Source organism: Octodon degus, unplaced genomic scaffold (assembly GCF_000260255.1).
Source record: "Octodon degus isolate 3935 unplaced genomic scaffold, OctDeg1.0 scaffold00266, whole genome shotgun sequence".
NCBI lineage: Eukaryota > Metazoa > Chordata > Mammalia > Rodentia > Octodontidae > Octodon > Octodon degus.
In genome coordinates, this window is record NW_004524842.1 from 2,008,729 (window position 1) to 2,017,486 (window position 8,758).

Sequence of the window (8,758 nt, forward strand, 5' to 3'; positions counted from 1 at the left end):
AAGGGTCAGGCTGCAGCGCCCAGGGCCTGTGACTCATGGCTTATGCATCACATAGAAACATGGGCAACGGAAAACCTTACATTTGAAAGGGCACAGAAAGAGAACTGTGGAAAATTCAACCACAAAAGTTAAACTTAGTTGAAACAAAAAAACGTCCCAAAAACAGATACTTAAAGCTGTGAGAGACCTGGGAACTCTAAGAAGTCATCAGGTCGTGCTACAATGCAAAAGTGTTTTTTTTTTTTTTTTGCTCCGAATGCCTTCAAGGCATGACAGGCTGGCTTGTGTTGTGGAGATCGAACCACAGCAACCTGAGCCTGACTGCTTTGTTGAAGCAGCCACTTAAAGAACTGAGCTAAGGGGCAGGCCCCCAAGGTTGTGCTACAAAGAAAGCAGATGACAAGCCTGTGAGTGCTCTGTGTGCATCATACATGTCAATACAAAGAGAAGCACGCAGAAGACAACCTGCTGGTCTCTTTTTGTTAAAAGTTCCCACATTTTTAAAGATACCTTTAACTCTGAAATAGATCAGTCATTGGAAACAAAGGTAACAGAAGTTATCCCTAATTCTTGCAAAACCAAACATAGTAACCCTAGCACTCCTCCTCCACACCCATGCCAAATCTCACCAATTATTTACCCTGACTCTTAGCGTCTCTTGGATTCCTTAATCTAAAACCAGAACCTAAAATAATAATGCACGTCAATCCCAGAGGGCTGTGGGAGCAGCACACACACTGCTGTGTCTAGTTCGTTTCATCCTTCATGTGCGCGCGGCTGTTTTGTGTTGGGAGTCGCAGTTCCATAATTATCCAGGCAGGCGGCCGGAGTCCACGACTCGCTCGTCGCTGCCGCCTGAACCTCCTACCCCAACCTTCAGCAGGGCCTCGGACTGGCCGGGAGGTCAGGTGTTTTTATGAAAAATCAAACTTCCAAAAAGTCGTGCAGGTGTAATTACACCAAAGGAGGAGTCCATATGGTCAAGATGCAGTTTATCTCAGGAAAATGAATTATTTAATCTTAGCAAGGGCAGCCGCTCTCCTTTCTGTGTTCTGGAATAAGGCACGAATTAAAGCTTTCACTTCAGTAGAGGAGAATGCAGCCGCCAGGGGCCCTTTTCCATCTGCCCATCTGCAAAAAAACAAACAAACAAGAACCATAAAGTTCTATTTCTTATATTATGTCTCTGAATTTTTTTGAAAACATTCTTTAAATTTCTTATTTGAACCAAATGCTTATTTTAATTACAAACACAGTAAATCTCAGTACCTTCCTTCTTTACAGACCGACGCATCAGTATCTCAGATCTCTGCCCACCGGCCGCCTATGGTACCAGCGCAGCCAGATGCAAAGGGCAAGGGAGGATGGGCACACACTCCCATCCTAAGCTGCAGGTCACTCTCTCTGAACTGGGGCACTATGAGCATCTTCTCCTGTGCCTTGGTCTCCATAACTACTTTTTAAAAAGTAAACCACAGATAATAAATTTTAATTGAAAAAAGACTGATATTAAAAATATATGAAATATCAAACAATATAAAAAATAAAAATATAGCTACATAAAGAACTCCCCTGAATCAAGGGGAAAAGATAAGAAAATGTATTTACAACAGGAGAAATACGAGTAACCAAAGAGCTGCTCAGTCCTACTAGAATTCTGGTAAATGTGAATTAAAATGACAACATGCTATCAACCGCTACTAACCAGACTGTCAAATTCGATAATCTCAGATGCTGGTGCAAAGGAAAAGGGGATACATAAACTATAAGGGATCTGGGTACTGAGACTGAAAGTAAAGTGCAGCCCACGAAACACTATGAGAGAATTTTGAAAACACTGTTCAACCAAAGAAGTCAGGGCAAGGGATGGCGCTCCATGGCACAGCACCTGCCTGGCAAGCATGAGGCTCTGAGCTCGATCCCTGGTACAGAGAGAAAACAAAACCAAGGGGAGCAAGTAACAGAGGGCTCCAATTCCAGGCAGGAACAGGCCGGCTCCAAACTCTGGATTAACAAAGTGCCCTGGCCGGGGTATGGTGCCACACTCCTGCAACCCCATCACTCAGGAGGCTGAGGCAGGAGGGCCACTGCGAGCTGAAGGCCAGCTTGAACTGCACAGTGAAACCCTGTGTCAAAAAAGAGAACCTGTGTATGAAGAGCAAAAGAAAGGAGATGGCTCTTTGTCAAAGGAGAAAGGACCAAAAAATGGAAGGCGGGCTAGGGAGGGGAGGGCAAGTGGGTGAAAAGGGGAGCTGAGGCGTCATGCGTACGCACCACCTCCTCACAGGGAACACACATAGGTACCACACACATGGACGCAAAGGAAAGTACCGAAGAGAGAAAACCAGAACAATGCATTGAGGAGAAAGAAAAGAAAGAGTACGTGTAGCTGGGGTAGTACCACGTCCGTAACCTCAGCACGAGAAGCTGAGGCAGAAGCATGAGCTCGAGGCCAGCCTGGGCTGCCCAGTGAGACAGCAACAACAACAAAACCATGCAAATATAAAACTATACAGGAAGACAAGGAAATAACACCAAGTTCAAGAAAATGGGCACCTCTGGGGAAGCATTTATAAGACATAAGGTACTCCAGAGGTACTGTTTTCTTTCCTAAATCAGGTGATAGGTACAGCAACATTCTCTTTTCTTAAACTGAATTTATGTTATATAAACTGGATTCCTTCATACGTAGATTTTGCAACTTTACAACATTTAAATTACACATGACCAGAGATAACTGCTCTGCTAAAGAAAATGTTCTCTCAGTGACCAGCTTCTTTCCAGTAGTGGAATCTGCCCTGGTGCTACCCAACCTGGCAATCCCCTGCCTCAGCCTCCATCGGTGCTACGATTACAGACCACACACCTGGCTATCAGCTTCGCTTTTACAACTCTCTAAACCAGTCCTAAGCAGACAAGGAGGGAGACGCACCAGCACTGCCGTTTCCCTCATGGAGCAAGGAATGAGGGCTGAAAAAGCCCCCTATCTTTAATTTGTGGCGCTAGGAGTTGAACTCAGGGGCACTGCATCACTGAGCTACACCCCGACCCTTTCTATCTGGAGACAGACTTGCCCAAGGTGGCCTAGAAATCTGTGATCAAGTCCAGCCTCGTTGGCATCTGGGACCCCAGCATGCACCATGACCCTTGACTGGCAAGTCTATTCAACGGCAGATGAAAACTTCATCCGCTGATCTCCAAAGCACATTCCTTAAAGACACCTTTTTATCTGTTAAGGACTCCTTTTTCAAGACAGGGTCTCCCTGTGCAGTCCGGGCTGGCCTTGTGCTCACTTTTGTAGCCCCGGGCTGATCTCGAACTTGTAGTGATCGTTCTATCTCCCAGGTTTCCAGGGCCAGCACGGCATGTGGGTCCTTGGACCTCGTGTTTGCCAGGTAGGTGCTTATGCCTCTGAGCTATCTCCTCAGCCCTAAGGACTTATTTATAACAAATCATAACTTTGTATTAACTGTAAAAATAGCTTGATGTAATTTTTTTTTTCAGGTAGAAGTCCCACTGCCCTGATGTGGTCCGGTTTTGGGGAAATCACATAGCTTAAGATGGCCTTGAACTCACTATGTAGCATAAGCTGGGCTCCAACTGTGACAATCCTCCTGCCTCAGCCTCCTGAGTGTCAGGACTAGAGGCTTGCACCACCACACCCAGCTTTGTATTGTTTTCGACTGGGCAATATATGTTGCAAACAACTCAGAAACATCTAGAACAACTGATTTAATATAACTGGATATGTGCAGTAAATTAAAGCAGAGAGACGAGTAGCTACAGAGATGGAGACAGACCTTAAGGCCTCAACAGAGAGTTTTATGCAAGGCAGACAAACTCACTAATAATATACTATGACAATACAAAAGTATCAGTGGATGTATTACTAACCCTCACCTATTGTCTGATGCATATTAGGGACCTGTGCACATTGGGAGCGTCCTGGGTATAATAGTATTAACTGATAGTGTTAGATGAAAAGATTCACATTTAAGAAAAGAATCTTTTCTAGGTGCATGATACTCAGCTGCTGAAACTACTGTACTCCCTGCAGAAAAACTACCTTCAAAGTCTTGTGAAGCTGAATACAAAAGAAAGATAAAAGTTACCTCTGTGTTAGGAGACCAAAGCCATCTTGAAAATGCATTCACTGCTGGTTTAAGTTGGCAGCTATTCCATCAGATATAAGGTAAGTACTTACTATAGTGGCTAGATCATTTGCATTACACGCCAAAACCACATTCAAGGCCGAAATAACATGAATGAGGAGTCGATATTATCCAAGGAGAAAGCTGTGATGAGAGCTATACTACAACAGACTACCAAAAGGCCCCAACTGCTGCTCTTCAAGCCACAACTGTTCCCTGAGTAACATTCACCACAAGCACTGCTCTGACGGCACAGCTGCCCTTCTGTGGCTGTTGAAGAGACACGTGCCCCTACAGGCGGGAAACACACACCGATCTCCGATTTCTTGCAAGCTGGCTTGCAGCATCAGCATCAGCTCTCTGAAAGGCGTCCATCTGGGAACATAGACTGGAACCTCTTCTTGGTACCGCTTGTTCTTGTCTTCCTCAGACAGAGGTGCGAATACCTGTGGTCCTTCATCCATCACTGTTTTGCATAAGGAATACAATCTATCACCATCCTCAGTAGAGATGTCCTAGTTTTGCACAAAGGGAACATAACAGAATAGAATTGGGCCCACTCAGTCGTAGGGAGAGGGTAGGGCAGACTGTGCAGGTTAACCCAGTAGATGAGCTATAGCAGGCTGTGCCAGCAACTTAATACCTTACTAGACACTAGATTCCATCAGGTCTCTGAAAATATCCCTAAAGCTAGAATGACACAAAATGTTTCAACAGATAGCAATTTAGTTTGCCTCCCAGTGAGTCCATTTCTTCCAAATGTGGCAAAACTGGCTACAAAGCAGGAGATATTACTACAAATAAGGACTTCGTCAATCTACACTGTAGAAGCATCAAGGATGGTCAATTTTCCTGGTACGATCACACATAAATTCTCGGCTGTGCAGATCTGTAGGTATCTAAGTGATACCTACATAAGACTATTCACTTTACTAAATTAAAGTATTCAGTTTACTTGCAAACCAAATGACTTCACATTACACAACACAGTATGAAGACTGGGGCCACTGCCCAGTTTTCAACTGCCTCATTCATAATTTACGTATGGTAGGATAATAAATACAATCCTACTTCCTCACGTAGGGATAAAAGAGACTTACAAGTCTCTAGCAAAACAGAATTAAGGCAAAACTGAAAATGTGTAACAGCATGAGTTAGGAAATATGAACAATTTCTTCTACCAAATGTGTTGCTTAAAAAAGAATTACCGTCACTTTCTTAATAAAGTCATAATCTGGGATAAGGACCGCATCTCCTTTTTTTGAGACAGGGTCTCACCAGGCAGTTCAGGGTAGTCTTAAACTCTCTGCAGCCCAGGCCAGCCTTGAACTCACAGCCTCCTGCCTCAGCCCCCCAAGGGCTGGGATCACAGGCATGTGCCAGCACGCCTGGCTACGACTCAACTTCTACTGCCTGAGGCATCACACTGCACGCCAGATCCAGGGCTCCTACCTCCAGGGCAGTGATTCTGACAATGATTTCAGAAACTGCTGTGTTCAGTAAAGTCCCCATGGCCTTGCAGTATATGTTCACCGGCAGGACATCCTGCCACACAACTCCAAGTCGCTTCAGCTGATGCAGTACCTGCCAGGAGAACACAATTACTTACAAAGAAGACAGACTGCTGCAACTCACATTCCTTTTCTTATTTATTTTCCATGTACATGGGGAAAGAAGTTATGCAAAAGTGAGAAAATGCAGGACATTTGCTTTTTGCATGTTTGATTCTCAGTGGTATCCATGGCAGACTTAGCTGAGGCTGAGGCAATTAGTAGAAAAGATACATCATTTAAGAGAGAAACATGGCTGAAACCCTGCATTTTAAATTTCTCAGGCTAGGGAGAAGTGAATAGGAAGAGTACAGAGGATGCTTAGAGCAGAGAAAACATTGATAGTATAATGGCAGACACGGGCATCTAAAGCTTCAGAACGTGCACCCCCAAAGTGAGTCCTAGCATAATCGGGGGACCGAGATCTGTGCTCACCAACCGTCACAAACGCTCCACCTCCGGAGGGGACGTGGCTTATACGGGAAATATCTTTACCTGCCTTTCAATTTTGCTGTGAATCTAAAATTGCTCTAAAAAGACGACTACAAAATGCAACCCAAAGAATGGGAACAAACTAGAAACTATATCTGATAAAGAAAAAAAAAAACTAGTATCTAAATTAAGGAATTCTGCTTACTCAACCCGAAAAGGAAAAAAAAATCAAGGAAATGGTATAAAACTCAATAGAAACAAATCTCCTAAATACAAGTACCTAAGTAACTCCTACTACAACAGACTTGCTAGTCACATTACTGGGGCTATGAAGACAGCTTCCTCCCGTCTTGGTGGGCAGGGCAAAGCTCGTAAACAGGACGGCGAACATGTCTAGGTTTCCCAGGGAGGGTAAGGACAATATACTGCACTATGTGTTAGGTGTGCTCGGCTGCTTTTTAAACCCCAACCACAAGCAAAGGGCACCTGAGGATACTGCACAAACTTCAGCACTGGCGACAGCCTCCTACCTGCCGCACTGCTTTACTTGCTGCAGAATAATTCTCTTCATCATCCATGTTGGAAAAATTCCTAGCACTTGATAATCTTTCCAGAAGTTCGCCTTTCTGGGCCCTCATCTGGGCCAAAAAGCACTCAGTCCCTATGATGGGAAAACAAAATGAAAAATTCCAAAGCTCTTCAGAGTAGCAGAGGAGAGAGAAACATAAACCCTGTGTTGAGCCACCCATAGGAAGTAACTGCTAAACAGATAGCTGCCCTCAGGCTCCTAGAAGGAATCGCTTCTACTGCGTGCAGCCCCATTCTCGGACAAGCTCTTCTCAGAAGTTTGTCAGTCTAAGTCAGCTAAGAAAAACCTCAGTTAAATGAAAAAAATTATTATTCTTTATCTAAATCAGAAAAGAGAAAAATCAAGAACCTAAAAACAATTGACCACAGATTCTCTTTTCTCTCAGGCTAAGATTATAGTAAACATTTGTATTTCAATTCCTTCAACTTTAGTAATCTCAAATAAAACTAAGGAGATGGGAGATAACTATCTTAGGGTTTTGCATAATAAGTTCAGGGCCAGGGAGATGGCTCAGTAGAATAAGTGTTTCCCCGACAAGCACAAGGGCCTGAGTTCAACCCCCTGTTCCAGGAAAAAAAATAAATAAATAAATAAATAAGCACAAACATTAATGCATTCTTGCCAACAGTGGTAACAAAATTGTCCAAAATATGTCTTATGTATCATTCTACTAACATAATTCTGATTTGGCGACCTCAACACATACTAACAATGAAGTCTGGAATGCTGATATGCTGTGAAACTATCTCACAAAAAGCAATGCTTCCGCAGACTACACTCATTTTATAAACTAAGTAATTAGAGGGCTGGGGAAGCAGCTCAACAGCGGAGCACCTGACTGGCAAGCAAAGCCCTGAGTTCAAGTCCTGGAACCAACATAGTAAAACACACTTACATAACTAGAGACATTCGCAAACTAAAGGGCCTTCCGCTTTCCTATGCAGATCAGGACCACCACCTAACTTTTAGCCACCTCCTTTATAAATTACGCAGTAGGCTGAGAAGCTGCACGTCCGTGTTTTCCCAAGTTTAAGGTGTCAGTTACCAAGTCTTCGGAAGCCAGGTACAAGGTCCACAAAGGTGGTGGTGCCATCACAGAGAATGGGCGCGAGGCGCAACCTGAACTGATGGCCCAGGGTCAGCAGGTGGTGCGCAATGTACATGCAGTTGTTGTGGTGAATGGCGGCCAACTGGGGAAGCTTCTGAAGATTCTCTCTAGGCCGGGAGGAAGGCGGGAACAGAAATCACCGGTTATCGAAGTCGAGGCTGCTGAAACGCCACACTCCCCTGTGTCAGGTGCCTCTGGGACTTACTGTCCACCTCATAAATGCTGCGCAGCATCGGAGGAACCTCCTCATTCCCACACCCCTTCAACTGAGGTCACTCTGCCCGAATGTGACCCCACTCTACCAACTACCCCAGGCAGTAACAGGGGAAGAAAGACTAAGAGAATCTACCAGGGTCAACGCTTGGTACTCTAAACCTAGCAGAACTTAAATTTAATTCTGAAAGTCTAGAAATACAAGTTTATTTCTCCTTTCGCCAAGTTTCTGTTTGATTTATACAACAAACATTTACCTATTTTTTAATTTACTAGTTTTCAAAGCTAATTACAGATTAGTCACATTGGAATTTTAAAAACATACAGATGTTAGATTTTATCCCAAGCAAATTAAATCAAAACCTCTAAGAATAAAACTTAGGCATTGGGCTGGAAGTTGTTCAGGCTGAAGCACCTGCCTGGAAAACATAGTTCAAACCCCAGTACCACAAATAAACAAACAAACAAACAAAAAAAAAACCCTAGACATTTATACTTCCTTAAATCTTCCCTGATGATTTTCATTTTCATCCAGGATTTAAAAATCATTGCCTTAGAGGCTGGGGAAATAGCTCAGTGGAGTAAGTGCTTGCCTGGCAAGTACAAAGTCCTGAGTTTGATCCCTAATACTGCAAAGAGAAAGAAAAATCACTGCCTTAAAACCACGTGTGTTGGCCAAGCAATGGCCGTGACTCATCCACATGGCTGCACTGAT

General features: G+C 43.8%; 1 pseudogene; it reads right to left on the reverse strand.

The window, feature by feature from the left end:
• Positions 1–379: 379 nt before the first annotated feature.
• LOC101571041 overlaps positions 380–8,758 on the reverse strand; it is a 132,731-nt pseudogene continuing 124,352 nt past the window's right edge.